The sequence below is a fragment of the Sciurus carolinensis genome, chromosome 12 (assembly GCF_902686445.1).
Source record: "Sciurus carolinensis chromosome 12, mSciCar1.2, whole genome shotgun sequence".
Taxonomy (NCBI): domain Eukaryota; kingdom Metazoa; phylum Chordata; class Mammalia; order Rodentia; family Sciuridae; genus Sciurus; species Sciurus carolinensis.
This window is the reverse complement of record NC_062224.1, coordinates 13,353,720-13,370,592: the sequence shown is the minus strand read 5'-3', so window position 1 is coordinate 13,370,592 and position 16,873 is coordinate 13,353,720.

Sequence of the window (16,873 nt, the reverse complement as noted above, 5' to 3'; positions counted from 1 at the left end):
AGTATCCTTAGCCTCTGGCACCATGCTTAGCACATCACACAGGTCCAAAAATTCATGGCAAACATGTAAATTAAATACTAAGTAGAAGTACATTTTTAAGATACACCATTTCTCGTTCTTTTCTCCAAAATGGCCAACTGTCAAAAAAATCAATGAAGACATAAAGACAAAAAACAATATAACTGGAATGCAAATATGATGAAAAATTCCATTTGAGCCATACGCTTTGATATCGTTGCCCATCAAGCTTTCTTGCAGAGCACGGGGTAAGTATCATCCACGCTGATAATCCTGATCTTTTTTCAGAGACTCTATCAGAGGTGATCCCTAGAAATAAAAAATAAGTAGTGAATTCAGAATCCAGGGAAAATCATTTCATATTGGCTTTTTAGAAAGACCCACTGACTTGATTGAAGAGGTCAACAAAGTAAAATATTAGACAAGTCAGAATCTCTGCTCTGAGATTTGTAGGATACTAGAAATGTCAACAGATTTCAAAGATACGTGCACTCGTGGGAGTAATTGGCCTTCATGAAAGCAAGGCAGTAGATTTCGCAATTGGCTTGTTATCCATTACTAGGAAAAAATGAGCCTAACAGGAATAAAGATGAAGTGGCCCCAGAGTAGACAACAATAAGAAAACCAGAAAAGAAGCAAAGGACATTAACTATTTGGCTGAATTTACAGAAAGTTAGAGCTAGAAAATTCAATAGACTTAATTTTTTTTAATATAAGGGTAATAATAAGAAGATTAAAAATAGGCCATTTCACTCCCAAACAATTTGAAGAACAACAAGAATAATAAATAAAGAAAATTTAATAAAGCAATTACAAAGGGGAGTTGTAAATAGAAACATAGTAAAAGGGAGAAATCCATGCAAGCATGCCACTAATCACAATATATATCAGTAAACTAGATCTTCCTAGTAAAAGAGAAACCCTTGGGTTGATTTTTTTAAAAGCCTGTCTTTATGCCGTTTAAGATTGGTAGGCCCAGAACAATTTGACTAGAAATTCTGACAATATATGGTAAGAAAAAAATATACTAGGCAAATGTAAAAGAAAAGAAACATGAAGGAAAGGAGAATAATACAAGAGAAGGAAGCCCTGACAGTAGTTTAAGCAGTAAAAACAAATTCTATTCAGGAACTATTCTTTTTCTTTTACATTTGCCTATCCTGAGTTGCTTTCTTCTGTCATACCACACTGCCATGATGTTCTGCCTCACCTCAGGCCCCAAGGAATGGAGTCAGCCATCCGTGGACTGAGGCCTCTGAAGTGGTGAGCCATAATAAACTGTTCCTCCTCTAATTGTTCTTGTCAGGTCTTTTGGTCAGAATGATGAAAAAAAAAAAAAAAAAAAAAAAAAAAAAAACTGATTAAAGCAACATGGAAGCCCAAAAGTTCAGAGAAGCCTAACAGTTCAGAGAGATCCTTTGCCAAGTCAGAGGGAAGAAATGAAAAGAAAATATCAAGCACAGTAATATTAATGTCAGACAAAACAGAGCTGAAAGAAAGGCATTCTATACTGAAGAAAAACACATTAAGTACAATGTAAATATAGAGATACTTTAAAGTATAGATAACAAAACCAATAGAAATGCAAGAACACAGACAAATCCATTATCATAATGGAAGGCATTAAAATGCCCCTCTCAAAAATCAAAAAGTAGGAAAAAAAAAAAAAAAGAAGGATCAAGAATCTATGAAAATGGATCAGCAATGAGCAAGTGTGAGCTAATGAATGCAGAACTGTAAAGTCAGTAACATTGGAAATATAACCCTTCCAAGGAAAATGTACCCTATTCACAGGGCTTGATGAGGAGGAAATGAGCTAACATATGGAAAGCAGTTAGTACAGGGCACCAGGCAAACAGTAAAATGGGCGAGCACCATGATTATTCTCAAAATCTGACCACGCAAGCTTGTTATGCACAAGCTGTGTTATGAGGCTGCAGCTACTGACCACAATAGGAAGATGAGAAACAAAAATCCATGTAGAAGTGTAAAGCAGATCAAAACAGAATTTACAAACTATCTGGGAATTAATGGCAGCAAGCCATTAATATCTGTAGGATGTGGTGGTAAAAGTATTCTAAGTTTATACATTATAAAACAGGAAAGAGTCAAGATAAATGAACTTGTGCTTATGTTAAACACATCACACACAAAAAAAGTCTTTGTATTGTAGGAATATAAACTGAAGCACTTAGGGATGATATAACATGAGAGGTAGGATTTTCTTTAAAATATTCCTGAAAGAAATAAAAGAAATCTGAAGAGAGGGAGATGAAACATATCCAGCAGAAATCTGCTGACTGCCAAGGCCAGGTATTCTGAGCCCAGAGATCCATCATATCATCTTCTCCACCTCTATGTGTGTGAAGATTTCCACATTCGAAGTATTTTTAATGAACTAACCAAGGAAAAGGAAGTAATAAAAATAATACTAAAGAAGCCTTATAAAGTGGAAAAGGGACAATGTAAAAAGACAGAAGTAAATTAATAGGAAAAAATACACAGTAGATTTTATCAATAAATCCAAAATTTGACTTTTCGAGTAAAAATTTTCTTGATTATGTGTTAGGAAAACAATTGACAAATGTTGATAGTCATGATACAAAAGCAAAAAGGAAGCATAAGGACAGACTAAATACCAATGGAATAGATTAAAGAACTCCAAAATAAACCTTTGCAAATAGTTAAATAATTTTAACAGGGTGCCAAGACCATTCGATGGGAAAAGTTTCTTCAACAAATAGTGTTGGAAAATTGAATAATAACATGCAAAAGGATAAAGTTGGGCCCTTATCTTATACCATACACAGAAATTGACTCAAATGGATCAAAGACCTAAAATTTAGGATCTAAAACCATAAAACTCTTAGGGAAAACACTTCATTACATTGAACTTGAAAATTATTTCTTAGACATGATATCAAAAGCACAGGCAATGAAAATTAAAATAAACTGTAGCACACTAAAATGCAAAGTTTTTGTGCACCAAAAACACTGTCAATAGAGTGAAAAAGTAATCTATGTAATGGGACAAAATATATGCAAATCATCTGTTACAGTTTGGATGTGAGGTGTTCCTCAAAAGCTCATGTGTGAAACAGTGCAAGAAGGTTTAGAAGATAAATGATTGGGTTATGAAAACCTTAATCCAATCAGAGAATTAATCCCCTTATGGGATTAACTCAGCAGTAACTGGAGGCCAGTAGGGTGTGGCTGGAGGAGGTGGGTTGAGGGGGTGTATTCGGGGTATGTATTTTCTATCTGGAGAGTGGAGTCTCTCTCTGCTTCCTGGAGCCAGGTTACCAGCTGCTTTCTCAGTCACACTCTTCCATGATGTTCTGCCTCACCTCTCACCCCAAGGAATGGAGCTGTTTATGAACTGAGGCCTCTGAAACCATAAGTACCAAACAAACTTTTCCTCCTCTAAAATTGTTCTTTTCAGGTGTTTTAATCACAACAGTGAAAAAGCGGACTAAAACATCATATATCTGATAAGGAATTAATATCCAGAATATGTAAAGAATTCCTATAATATTAAAATAACTAAAAACAGGCAAAGGGAGTGAGATAGTTCTCCAAAGACAATATACAATATACGAAGGGCAAGCAAGCAGTGAGAAGATGCTTGACATCACTCATTATTAGTGGAGTGCAAATCAAAACACCAAACCATTATGATGGTTAGTATTAAAAAATCAGATGAGAGGAATCATTGGCAAGGATGTGAGATAACGGAAACTTTTGTGCACCGTATAAGGGAATGTGAAATGATGGTGTCACTATGGCCTACAGTAGGATAGTTTCTCAAAATATTAAACATTAAATTACTGTTTGATCCAGTAGTTCCACTTTCGTGTACATCCACAAAATTAACAGCAATCTTGAAGAGATATTTGCACAACCATGTTCATAGCAACACTATTCAGAATGGCCAAGAGATGGAAGTAACCCAAGTGTCCATTGATGGATGAATGGATAGAAAAAATGTGGTACGCACATACAGTGAAATATTAGAATTCATCTTTAAAAAGGAAGGTGCTACAACATGGGTGAAGTTTAAGGATATTATGCTAAGAGAAATATAACAGTCACACACACACACACACCCAAACACACACACACACACACACACACACACACACCAAAAAAAACAACGTATGATCCTACTTACAGAGATATCTAAAGTAGTCAAATTTACAGAAACAGGAAGCAGAGAGGTGGTTGCCAGGAGGTGGGGGTAATCAGAAGTTGTTTAATGAGTGCAGTGTTTCCATTTTTCAAGATGAAAAATTTCCAAAGTTGGATGGTTACAGTGGTTGCACAAAAAGGTAAATACACTTAACACATCTGAACTGTACACTTAAGATGGTGAATTTTATACGATGTGTATTTTACCACAATTTTAAAAAATCGTAACTCTGATATTCAAAAAAACTGAAAGAAAAATTTAAAAAGGTAGCCAGAGATCCCCACCAGTTAAAATAATCAAATCCAAATGTCTTTATGGACTAGTTTTATTGAATTTTAAGAAACAAATAACATGTGTATAAAATTATCCTAGAGTGGAGAAAGATGAGAAGTTTCCAAACTAAATTCTATGGAGCAACCATACTCCTAATATTAAAATCTGCAAATAGAGCACACCCAAGAAAAAGAAAATTTTTGTTAATTTTCCTTTTTGAATTTAGTCAAATAATTGAATTGGATCATCTTGTTATTATAATCCAAAAGTAAAATAGAAGACTTGAAAATTCAGAACTATCTTTTCACTGAGAATAGCCAGAAAAGCAGGCAAGGTAGAAACGTGATCTACTTGAGGACACTGAGGAGCGAAAAATGATATCAAGGACTACAGGTTAGGAATCAAGGTTTGGAAGAGGAAGGAAATTCAGAGATATTCTGAATCTCGGTTTTACTGAGGATATCTGCTAGTTCTGGGGAAAGTGGTTGAGAGACTGAGAAGGGGAGTCATGTTTTTAACAATCTACTGGCACTAGGGGGAAGAAAATAGAAATCTAATGTTTGATAAGGGAATTTATTCTCTCTCACTGTGAGCTGGGACCCTGAAAGGTAGACCTTCAGAATAAGAGTAAATGAAGAAGACTTTTCCTGGAGGGATCAAAGCCCAGGTATCAGTCATTGAAATTGGATGAAGACAATCCCGGATTGTTAGTACCTCTATTTGACTTCCAGAGGTGAAGTTAAATCCTGTCTAGAGAAGAACATTATCCTAGACCTCAAATTATTTCTGTGAATTTTCACATACAGTAATATCCTATGCTCAGTCAAAAATAACAGGCATGTGGAGATACAAAAAACAAAAATGAAAACCCAAATAAATAATAAAAGAAAATAGAAACAGACCTAGAGGACAACCCAATAATGGACGTCATCAGACACAGACTTTACAATAATTATATTTAATGTTTTCAAAGATATAAAAGATACAAATAAAAATTTCAGGAGAGAACTCTTAACTCTACTCCTATGAAAACTCTAGGAAAAAAAATAATCAAAATAAGACATCCGTGAGTGATTTTACCATTATACTAGACATAGATGAAAAGAGAACTAGTGCACTGAAAATAGATTAGAAAAAAATAGATTGAAGTATGAATAGACAAAAGCATAGAAAACATGGGATAAAAAGTAAAAAGCATGGTATAAAACTGAAGTATGTATTTAAGGTCAAGGAAAAGAGGAAGAATGGGAGACCCAATATTTGAATAAACGATGACATACTTCAAGCTATAAATTTAAGAATATCTTTGCTCTCCAAAGAGTAAAAGAAAAGAAAAACACCTATACATACCTTATGAAGGAAAAACCAAACTAAGGAAACTCTTCAAAGTAGTCAAAAGGAGAAAAAATGATAGCTTATCTTCAAAGGACCAAAAAATTGACAATTGATTTCTCAGAAACAATGAAAGCCAGAAAAGTAGAATGAGATACTCAAGGCACTAAAAAAAAAAAAAATTACATCCAGCAGAAATATCCTTCAAGAACTTTGGATCATACAGAGGGGAGGGAGAGGAGGGGTGGAGTGGTTGGGGAGGGGAAGGGCGGTATCTTGTGAGACAGATATTATTGCCCTACATACATGTACAAAAAGAATTTTTTTAAAAACTAGTTATCACTGTCAAAAAAAAGTTAATGAAAGTAAATAAAAGTTTTTAAAAAATAAAATAAGATAAAAATAAATATTCTTCAAGAATAAAAGTGAAATTACAGATATTTCAGATAAAAATGTAGATTATTCACCAGGAGACCCATACTAAAAAAAAATATTAAAAGATGACAGGCAAAAGGAAAATGACCCAAGAGGGAAATTTGAGCAATGTAAAAGGAAAAGAACAATGAAATGGAAAAATATTTACTGAGAAAAAATGATCATAATGTCTTAGAGGGCCGTGTTTATGAACCTAACATACAAAGCAAAACTATCATTCTGGGAGATGAGTAAAGGAAATGAAATGCACTGAGGTTCTTGCATTATGTGGAAAGCTGTATAAATTATCAAGTCATTAGACTTTAATAAAGACAGGATATATTGTGTAATTACTAAGGAAACCACTTAAAAGTAATAGAAAATTTGTAATAAAAAAGAAGGAAAATGGAATTTTTTAAAACTCAGTTAATTCGAAAGGTAAGAAAAGAGAAAAAAGAAAACTGAAATTGGGGGGACAAATAGAAAGCAAATAGTACAACACAGATTTAAATATACATGCCTTGGGGGCCGAGAATGTAGCTTAGTTGATTGAGTGCTTACCTAGCATGTGCAAGGCCCTGGGTTCAATCCCCAGCACTACCAAAAAAAAAAAATCTAAATATCCATGTCCTGAATGCTTCAATTAAAAGACTAAAAACATTAAGACTATATTAAAAACAATTAAATTCTATTTATAAGAGAAACATCTAAAATATACACATGCAAAAGACTGAAAGTTAAAGATTAGAAAATAATTTTACCATTCAGTTCCTAAAACCAGCAATCAAAAAACTGGATATGACTGTATACATATAAAAGAAGTAAATTTTAAGACAACAAAAAAATTACTGGAAATAAAAAGGGATAATTCATAATAATTAAAGTGTTAATTCAATAGTAAGATCAACATAAAAATTCTTAGTAGATGATAAATGATAAAAGTTTGAATCATGATAAACTATAAATTATTCAATAATTGACTCTATTTGAAGGAAAAATAGTTCAATTCTTACCTCAGACTATACACAGAGATTTCAGATGAGCTGCATAACTTAATATAAAATAAAGCTATTGAATAAAGTATTTTAATGAAATAGAGGACTATTTGTGACGTTGGAAAAGAAAGTCTTTTAAAAAATAAAGACAAAATGAAGAATCCATAAGGAAAGAAGTAAATTTGACTAAATAGAAATTAGTGATTCCACTTCACAAACTACACCAAAACAACGTGACAGATAAGAGAAAGAATGGAAGAACATATTTCCTATATAGTACAAAGGTTTATATATACTTTTACTATATAATAGTCCTTTGAAATATATGAGAAAGGGTGGGATGTATTTACTATATGTAAATATATGTACAATACAGTAAACATGTTCTCCCACCCTTTCTCATGTATCACATATGTATGTGTATACATATATATATACACATAAATATATTTATATATGTTCACATGCACATATCTCAAAGGACTAGTATACAGTATATATAAAGAGCTTCAGAAAGAAAAACTAGGAAAGCAGTAAAAACTATTAATGGGAAATTTATAGATACAAAAATACAAAAGGTCAGCTCAAATAAGATATTCTATTAACACAATTATTCCAATTCAAAATAATAAGATTTTAACCTTATAGAGGTAAACATTTCAAACACTGCTAGTACCAAGCATCAGTGGAGGTATGAGGAAATGAAGGTTCTGTATGTTATCTAAGGGATATATAAACTTGTGAGGCTTTGGGGGAAGACAATTTGGTGATATATTTTAAATTTCTCAATACAAACATTCTTCAGTCCTAAAATTTTACCTCTAGGTCCCAAAGAAATGCTCACATGTGTACAAGAGGCAGATGAAGAATGTCATTGCAGTGTTGCTCACAATAAAAAAAAAGTTGAAAACCATCTGAACGTACCCTTTCAGATAATAGTGTTATGTAAACACTATGTGTTTCTTTACAATGTTTTACCAGAACACAGGAAGAAGTACATTTTCTAAGGTACATTCGTTACCAGGGCTACCATAACTAAATACCACAAACTGAGTAGTTTAGAACAAATACAGTTTATTGTCTCACCGTTCTGGAGTTTGGAAGTCCAAAATCAAGGTGTGGGCAGGGCTACGTGGAGGGAAGGCATCTTGCCCCAGACAGTCCTTGGTTTGTGGCAACCTAACCCAGTTCCTGCTTCCATGTTAATGCTTGGCACCCTCCCTGAATCTCTTCATTCATCTGCCATCATGTACATGGGTCTGTGTCCAAATTTTCCCTTTTTGTTAGGACCTGTCACTGGCTCACATTAATGAACTCAGTTTAACTTGATTATCTCTCTAATGCCGCTGTTAACTAAGAAGGTCACATTCTGAGGGATCGGATATTAGAATGTCAACATTTCCTTTTGGAGGCGTAGTTCAGCCCTCAACACAGAGCTGTCCAGTGCAGATTTATATACAAAATGGGACCCACTTTGCCTGAAGGATAATTCTATTTACAATAATCTTTTTTTTTTTTTTTTTTAACATTGGCAGCCAACTTAGAAACATTCTACGACCCACCAATGACTGGAAAGTCAAATTTTGAAACAATGAACTATGCAATGGTTAAAAAAGTACACATACATACACACACATTTGCCTCTTTCAGTAGAAAAAAAATCATTATAAAGAAAAAATATGAATAAAATATGCAAAAATAAAATAGCATGTGTAAAATATGCAAAAATAAAATTAAAATAGTATTATAAAACATGAAAAAAAACATAATTAAATGTAACTTTCTGTGAATATCTCTGTGTAGCTCAATGCACAGAGGCCTGGGAGGTTGACTCTAAAATAACAACAGAGGCTACCACTAAGGAAGAGGAATGACGTGTTTGGGCGTGGTGAATAGGGAAGAAGGGCATGATCTATGCATCCGAATTATTTTACAAGGACCAGTTTATATGTTATCTGTGTATTTTAAAAATAACATTTAAGGGGCGGGCCAAGATGGCGGACTAGAGGGCGGCTGCATTTCACGCTGCTCCAGGACGCAAGATTCAAAAGAGGAGATAGTGAGAGACTTGGGACCAACTCAAAGCTGCCGGGTGAGTCTCTCCTGTTGGGGAGGCGTCCCGGATGGGGCGGTAGCCCCGGAATGCAGGGAATTTGTGAAGTGGAGTTGCTCGGCGAGACGCCCCTCCCCCCGCTGGAGCGGTAAACACGGACAACTGGGATCATCATAGAGGAGGCGGCTCAGCACAGCGCTTGGACTCGAGCAGCCGCTGGGGCTCCGGGTGGCTGCCTGGGGAGGAGCTGCGTGGCGAGCTGTTTGGACCCAGAGTGACCGCTTCCGAACACCGGGGGGTTGCCCGGAGGAGGAGGAGAGGCCCGGCGGGTCGCTTGGGTCTAGGAGTGACTGCATCAGAGCCACGGGCGGTTGCCAGAAGAGGAGCTGCGTGGTAAACTGTTTGAACCCAGAGCGAGCGCTCCTGAGTGCCGGGAGGTTGCCCGGAGGAGGAGGAGGAGCGCGGCGTGTTGCTTGACCTGGGAGTGGCTGCATCAGAGCTGCGGGCGGTTGCCAAAGGAGGAGCTGCGTGACGAGCTGTTTGAACTCGGAGCAGCTGCTCCAGAACACTGGTGGCCTGCCTGGAGGAGGAGAGCGGTGGGACGCTTAGCCTGGGAGTGACTGCATCAGAACCACAGGCGGTTGCCAGAAGAGGAGGCAAGTGGTGAGCTGATTGGACTAAAAGCAACCGCTCCTGAACACCGGTGGCCTGCCTGGAGGAGGAGCGTGGTGAGTCACCTGGTCTCGGAGCCACCGTTCCTGAACACCTGGGGGGCTACCCCAAGGAGGAGGAGGAGGAACAGGGCGGGTCACTTGGACTTGGAGTGACTGCCTAGGGCTACGGGTGGTTGGCAGGAGGAGGAGACCCGAAGTGAGTTGTTTGGATTCCTAGTGACTGCGTCGGAAACCGGGCGGCTGTCCGGAGGAGGAGGTGTGTGGCGGGTCTCTGTGTCTCGGAGCTATTGTACGGGGCTCCAGGTGGTGGCTCAGGGGAGGGGCTGCATAGCCAGGCGATTGGTGCAGAGCAGGGTCCCAGGAGCTAGGTGGCTTCTTGCTGGAAGAGCCGCACAGAGACACGCCTAGGGGTGGAGCGAAGTTTCCAGGGCTGCGGGCAGATTCTCTGGGAGAGGCAGCCTAAGGAGACTCGCCTGCGAAGGGTGAGGCTCCCAGGCCCAGGACGTAGGTCCGGGCCCCTGGGATCGTTGCAGAAGAAGACAGCCCAGCCCAGGAGGTAGTTGTAGATTGAGGGGAACCTCTAGGAGGGCAACTGACTAGCGAGACGTCCCCACCGAGTGACTCTTCCCGGCCGGGGGAGGTTTTCCCACAGGGACGGTAAAGCCAGAGACATAGGCACAAACAGGCCTTGCCTCAGCCCACAGTCTACTTCCCCATTGGATGACCATTGGTCAACAAGTGGAGGCACCTCCGCCCACTAGCAGGGAATATACGCCACCTGAGGGTCACCACCCCTAGAGAGGCAGCTTCTTCGTGGAACTCTGCATTATCAACCTCCTCCAAGACTTCAGGCTACTGAAGGATAAGAGGGGATATACTAGCAATCTTCAGGGACATTATAAGTTGATAGAGGAAATCTGCAATATCTTAATGACCCACTGATCCCTGAACAATATGAGAAAACAAGGGAAGAAAATGCCCCAAACAAATCTAGATGTTACATCAATAAAATCCAACGACAGCATGGCAGAAGAAATGACAGAAAGGGAGTTCAGAATGTACATAATTAAAATGATTAGGGAAGCAAACGATGAGATGAAAGAGCAAATGCAGGCATTGAACGATCGCACCAATCGACAGTTAACAGAGCAAATTCAGGAAGCAAAAGATCATTTCAATAAAGAGTTAGAGATATTGAAAAAAAACCAAACAGAAATCCTTGAAATGAAGGAAACAATAAACCAAATTAAGAACCCCATAGAAAGCATAACCAATAGGATAGAACAGCTGGAAGACAGAACTTCAGATATTGAAGACAAAATATTTAACCTCGAAAACAAAGTTGAACAAACAGAGAAGATGGTGAGAAATCATGAACAGAATCTCCAAGAACTATGGGATATCATGAAAAGGCCAAATTTGAGAATTATTGGGATTGAGGAAGGTTTAGAGAAACAAACCAAAGGAATGAACAATCTATTTGAAGAAATAATATCAGAAAATTTCCCAAATCTGAAGAATGAAATGGAAAATCAAGTCCAAGAGGCTTATAGGACTCCAAATACACAAAATTACAACAGACACACACGGCACATTATAATGAAAATACCTAACATACAAAATAAAGACAGAATTTTAAAGGCTGTGAGAGAAAAGAACCAAATTACATTCAGGGGGAAGCCAATACGGATATCAGCAGATTTTTCAATCCAGACCCTAAAAGCTAGAAGGGCCTGGAACAACATTTTTCAAGCTCTGAAAGAAAATGGATGCCAACCAAGAATCTTATACCCAGCAAAACTTACCTTCAAATTTGACGATGAAATAAGATCATTCCACGATAAACAAAAGCTAAAAGAATTTACAAAAAGAAAGCCAGCATTACAGAACATTCTCAGCAAAATATTTCATGAGGAAGAGATAAAAAACAAAGAAGCAAATCAGCAAAGGGAGGAATTATCCTAAAGGAACTGTCAAATAAAGGAGGAACCAAGATGTGTCAAAAATTTTAAATATGAACCAAATGACTGGGAATACAAATCATATCTCAATAATAACCCTGAATGTTAATGGCCTGAATTCATCAATCAAAAGACATAGACTGGCAGATTGGATTAAAAAGAAAGATCCAACAATATGTTGCCTGCAAGAGACTCACCTCATAGAAAGAGATACCCATAGACTAAAGGTGAAAGGATGGGGAAAAACATACCATGCACATGGGCTCAGCAAAAAAGCTGGAGTATCCATCCTCATTTCAGATAATGTGGACTTCAAGCCAATGTTAGTTAGAAGGGATAAAGAAGGACATTTCATACTGCTTAAGGGAAGCATAAATCAGCAAGATATAACAATCATAAACATCTATGCCCCAAACAGTGGCTCATCCATGTATGTTAAACAAATCCTTCTCAATTTTAGAAACCAAATAGACCATAACACAATAATACTAGGTGATTTTAACACGCCTCTTTCACCACTGGACAGATCTTCCAAACAAAAATTGAACAAAGAAACCATAGATCTCAATAACACAATCAATAATTTAGACTTAACAGACATTTATAGAATATACCATCCAACCAAGAGCGAATACACTTTCTTCTCAGCAGCACATGGATCCTTCTCTAAAATAGACCATATATTATGCCACAAAGCTAATGTCAGCAAATACAAGAAGATAGAGACACTACCTTGTATTCTATCAGATCATAATGGATTGAAGTTACAAATTAATGAAAGAGTAAAAAACAGAAACTACTCCAACACCTGGAGATTAAACAATATGCTACTATATGATCAATGGATAACAGAAGATATTAGGAAGGAAATTAAAAAATTCTTAGAGGTAAACGAGAACAAAGAAACAACATATCAAAATCTCTGGGACACTATGAAAGCGGTACTTAGAGGAAGATTTATTTCATGGAGCGCATTTAATAAAAGAAGTAAAACTCAAAAAATAAATGACCTAACACTACAGCTCAAAGCCCTAGAAAAAGAAGAACAGACCAACACCAAAAGTAGTAGAAGACAGGAAATAGTTAAACTGAGAGCTGAAATCAACGAAATTGAAACGAAAGAAACAATACAAAAAATTGACAAAATAAATAGTTGGTTCTTCGAAAAAATAAACAAAATTGATAAACCTTTAGCCACACTAACAAAGAGAAGACAAGAGAAAACCCAAATCACTAAAATTCGGAATGAACAAGGAAATATCACAACAGACACGACCGAAATACAAAACATAATTAGAAGCTATTTTGAAAACCTATACTCCAACAAAATAGAAAATTTCGAAGACATCAACAGGTTTCTAGAGACATATGAATTGCCTAAACTGAACGAGGAGGACATACACAATTTAAATAGACCAATTTCAAGTAATGAAATAGAAGAAGTCATCAAAAGCCTACCAACAAAGAAAAGTCCAGGACCAGATGGGTTCTCAGCCGAGTTCTACAAAACGTTTAAAGAAGAACTCATTCCAATACTTCTCAAAGTATTCCAGAAAATAGAAGAGGAGGGAACTCTCCCAAACTCATTCTATGAAGCCAATATTACCCTGATTCCTAAACCAGACAGAGACACATCGAGGAAAGAAAATTTCAGACCAATATCCTTAATGAACATCGACGCAAAAATTCTCAACAAAATTTTAGCAAATCGCATACAAAAACATATTAAAAAGATAGTGCACCATGATCAAGTGGGTTTCATCCCAGGGATGCAAGGTTGGTTCAACATCAGAAAATCAATAAATGTCATTCACCATATCAATAGACTTAAAGTCAAGAATCACATGATTATTTCGATAGATGCAGAAAAAGCATTTGATAAAATACAGCACCCCTTCATGCTCAAAACACTAGAAAAAATAGGGATAGTGGGAACATTCCTTAACATTGTAAAGGCCATCTACGCTAAACCCATTGCTAATATCATTCTAAATGGTGAAAAACTGAAAGCATTCCCTCTAAAAACTGGAACAAGGCAGGGATGCCCTCTTTCACCACTTCTATTCAATATCGTCCTTGAAACTCTAGCCAGAGCAATTAGACAGACCAAAGAAATTAAAGGGATACAAATAGGAAAAGAAGAACTCAAACTATCCCTATTTGCTGATGATATGATGGTATACTTAGAGGAACCAGGAAATTCCACCAGAAAACTTTTAGATCTCATAAGTGAATTCAGTAAAGTAGCGGGATATAAGATCAATGCACATAAATCGAAGGCATTTTTATATATAAGCGATGAATCTTCAGAAAAAGAAATTAGGAAAACTACCCCATTCACAATAGCATCGAAAAAAATAAAGTATTTGGGAATCAATCTCACAAAAGAGGTGAAAGACCTCTACAATGAGAACTACAGAACACTAAAGAAAGAAATTCAAGAAAACCTTAGAAGATGGAAAGATCTCCCATGTTCTTGGATAGGAAGAATTAATATTGTCAAAATGGCCGTACTACCAAAAGTGCTATACAGATTCAATGCAATTCCAATTAAAATCCCAATGATGTACCTTACAGAAATAGAGCAAGCAATTATGAAATTCATCTGGAAGAATAAAAAACCCAGAATAGCTAAAGCAATCCTTGGCAGAAAGAGTGAAGCAGGGGGTATCGCAATACCAGATCTTCAACTCTACTACAAAGCAATAGTAACAAAAACGGCATGGTATTGGTACCAAAATAGAAAGGTGGATCAATGGTACAGAATAGAGGACACGGACACAAACCCAAATAAATACAATTTTCTCATACTAGACAAAGGTTCCAACAATATGCAATGGAGAAAAGATAGCCTCTTCAACAAATGGTGCTGGGAGAATTGGAAATCCATATACAACAGAATGAAACTAAACCCATATCTCTCACCATGCACGAAACTAAACTCAAAATGGATTAAGGATCTCGGAATCAGACCAGAGACCTTGCATCTTATAGAAGAAAAAGTAGGTCCAGAGCTTCAACATGTCGGCTTAGGACCAGACTTCCTCAACAGGACTCCCATAGCACAAGAAATAAAAGCAAGAATTAATAACTGGGATAGATTCAAACTAAAAAGCTTTCTCTCAGCAAAGGAAACTATCAGCAATGCAAAGAAAGAGCCTACAGAGTGGGAGAAAATCTTTCCCAATCATACTTCAGATAGAGCGCTAATCTCCAGAATCTATAAAGAACTCAAAAAACTCTACACCAAGAATGTAAATAATCCAATCGACAAATGGGCTAAGGAAATGAATAGACACTTCACAGAAGAAGATATACAAGCAATCAACAAACATATGGAAAAATGTTCAACATCTCTAGTAATAAGAGAAATGCAAATCAAAACCACCCTAAGATTCCATCTCACCCCAATTAGAATGGCAATTATCAAGAATACAACCAACAACAGGTGTTGGCGAGGATGTGGGGAGAAAGGTACACTCTTACATTGCTGGTGGGGCTGCAAATTAGTGCAACCACTCTGGAAAGCAGTGTGGAGATTCCTTAGAAAACTTGGAATGGAAACACCATTTGACCCAGCTATCCCACTCCTTGGCCTCTACCCAAAGGACTTAAAAATCAGCATATTACAGAGATACAGCCACATCAATGTTCATAGCTGCTCAGTTCACAATAGCCAGATTGTGGAACCAACCTAGATGTCCTTCAATTGATGAATGGATAAAGAAAATGTGGTATATATATACAATGGAATATTACTCAGCCATAAAGAACGATAAAATTATGGCATTTGCAGGCAAATGGATGAAACTGGAGAATATCATGCTAAGTGAGATAAGCCAATCTCAAAAAACCAAAGGAAGAATGATATCGCTAATAAGTGGATGATGACACATAATGGGGGGTGGGAAGGGTTAGTGTTGGGGTTGGAGTTGGGTTTAGGGAGGGGGGCAGGAATGGAGGAAGGAAGGACTGTATAGATGGAGGGGAAGGGGAAAAAATGGCAGAATGAATCAAACAACATTACCCTATGTAGATTTATGATTACACAAATGGTATGCCTTTACGCCATGTACAGACAGAGAAACAACATGTATCCCATTTGTTTACAATTTTATAATAAAAAAAAATAAAATAAAAAAAAATAACATTTAAAAGAAACATTCTTTTCTATACATTTTGTTATTTTTATCGTGATTATATAATTCCTACTAAAAGAAAGGGACCTTGGAGATCTCTTAAACTCATGCTCTCATTTGTATTATCCAGTGGCAGAGTTCAGATCGGAACTTGAATCCCAGGACCTACTCAGTCATGATTAGTTAGGACACACCACCGCCTCATTAACCAAGCAGTCAGAGACTGGCTTAGCTGTTCCCTTGAGGCTTGAAAAGAAAAAGACATCTATTTCAGGGCAATTTTATTTCTTTCGAGCCCAAGTCTGACATGAGTTCAGAGGCTTATTTATTTCAAAGCTTTTATACTTTTATCAGGATTCAGCTCCTTGAACTATATTGGCTAATCCCTTTTAAAAGTTTTCAGAGTTGAAAGGGACTCAGATCAACACCTCTTATTGACACTTGCTCCAAAGGTTCAACAAGATAGACGCCTTGGGACTCCTGCTCCTGCGAGAACCAGAATTGGAAAGGAAGTTCCAGGTGACTCAAACACCTCCCAGGAGACTGGGCTGGCATGGGTCTTGCAGGAAAGAAGAAACGGGATGTCGTTGGTACAATTCCAAGAAGCCTAGGGTTCCTTGGCAGGTGTGGCCCAGGCTTCAGAAGCTCAAGCTGCAGTGGATAGGTTTGGGCTCCTGGTCTTCCTTGCAGAACCCATGAAGGGAAACCGTGATCACGAGGAAAAAATGCTACCCTGGACCCCCAGCTCCAGGGAAACCAGCCGTTACCCTATGCAATTTACCAGGGACCTGGGCCTGGGCTCCTAATGTGCTCCATGCTGGCTTT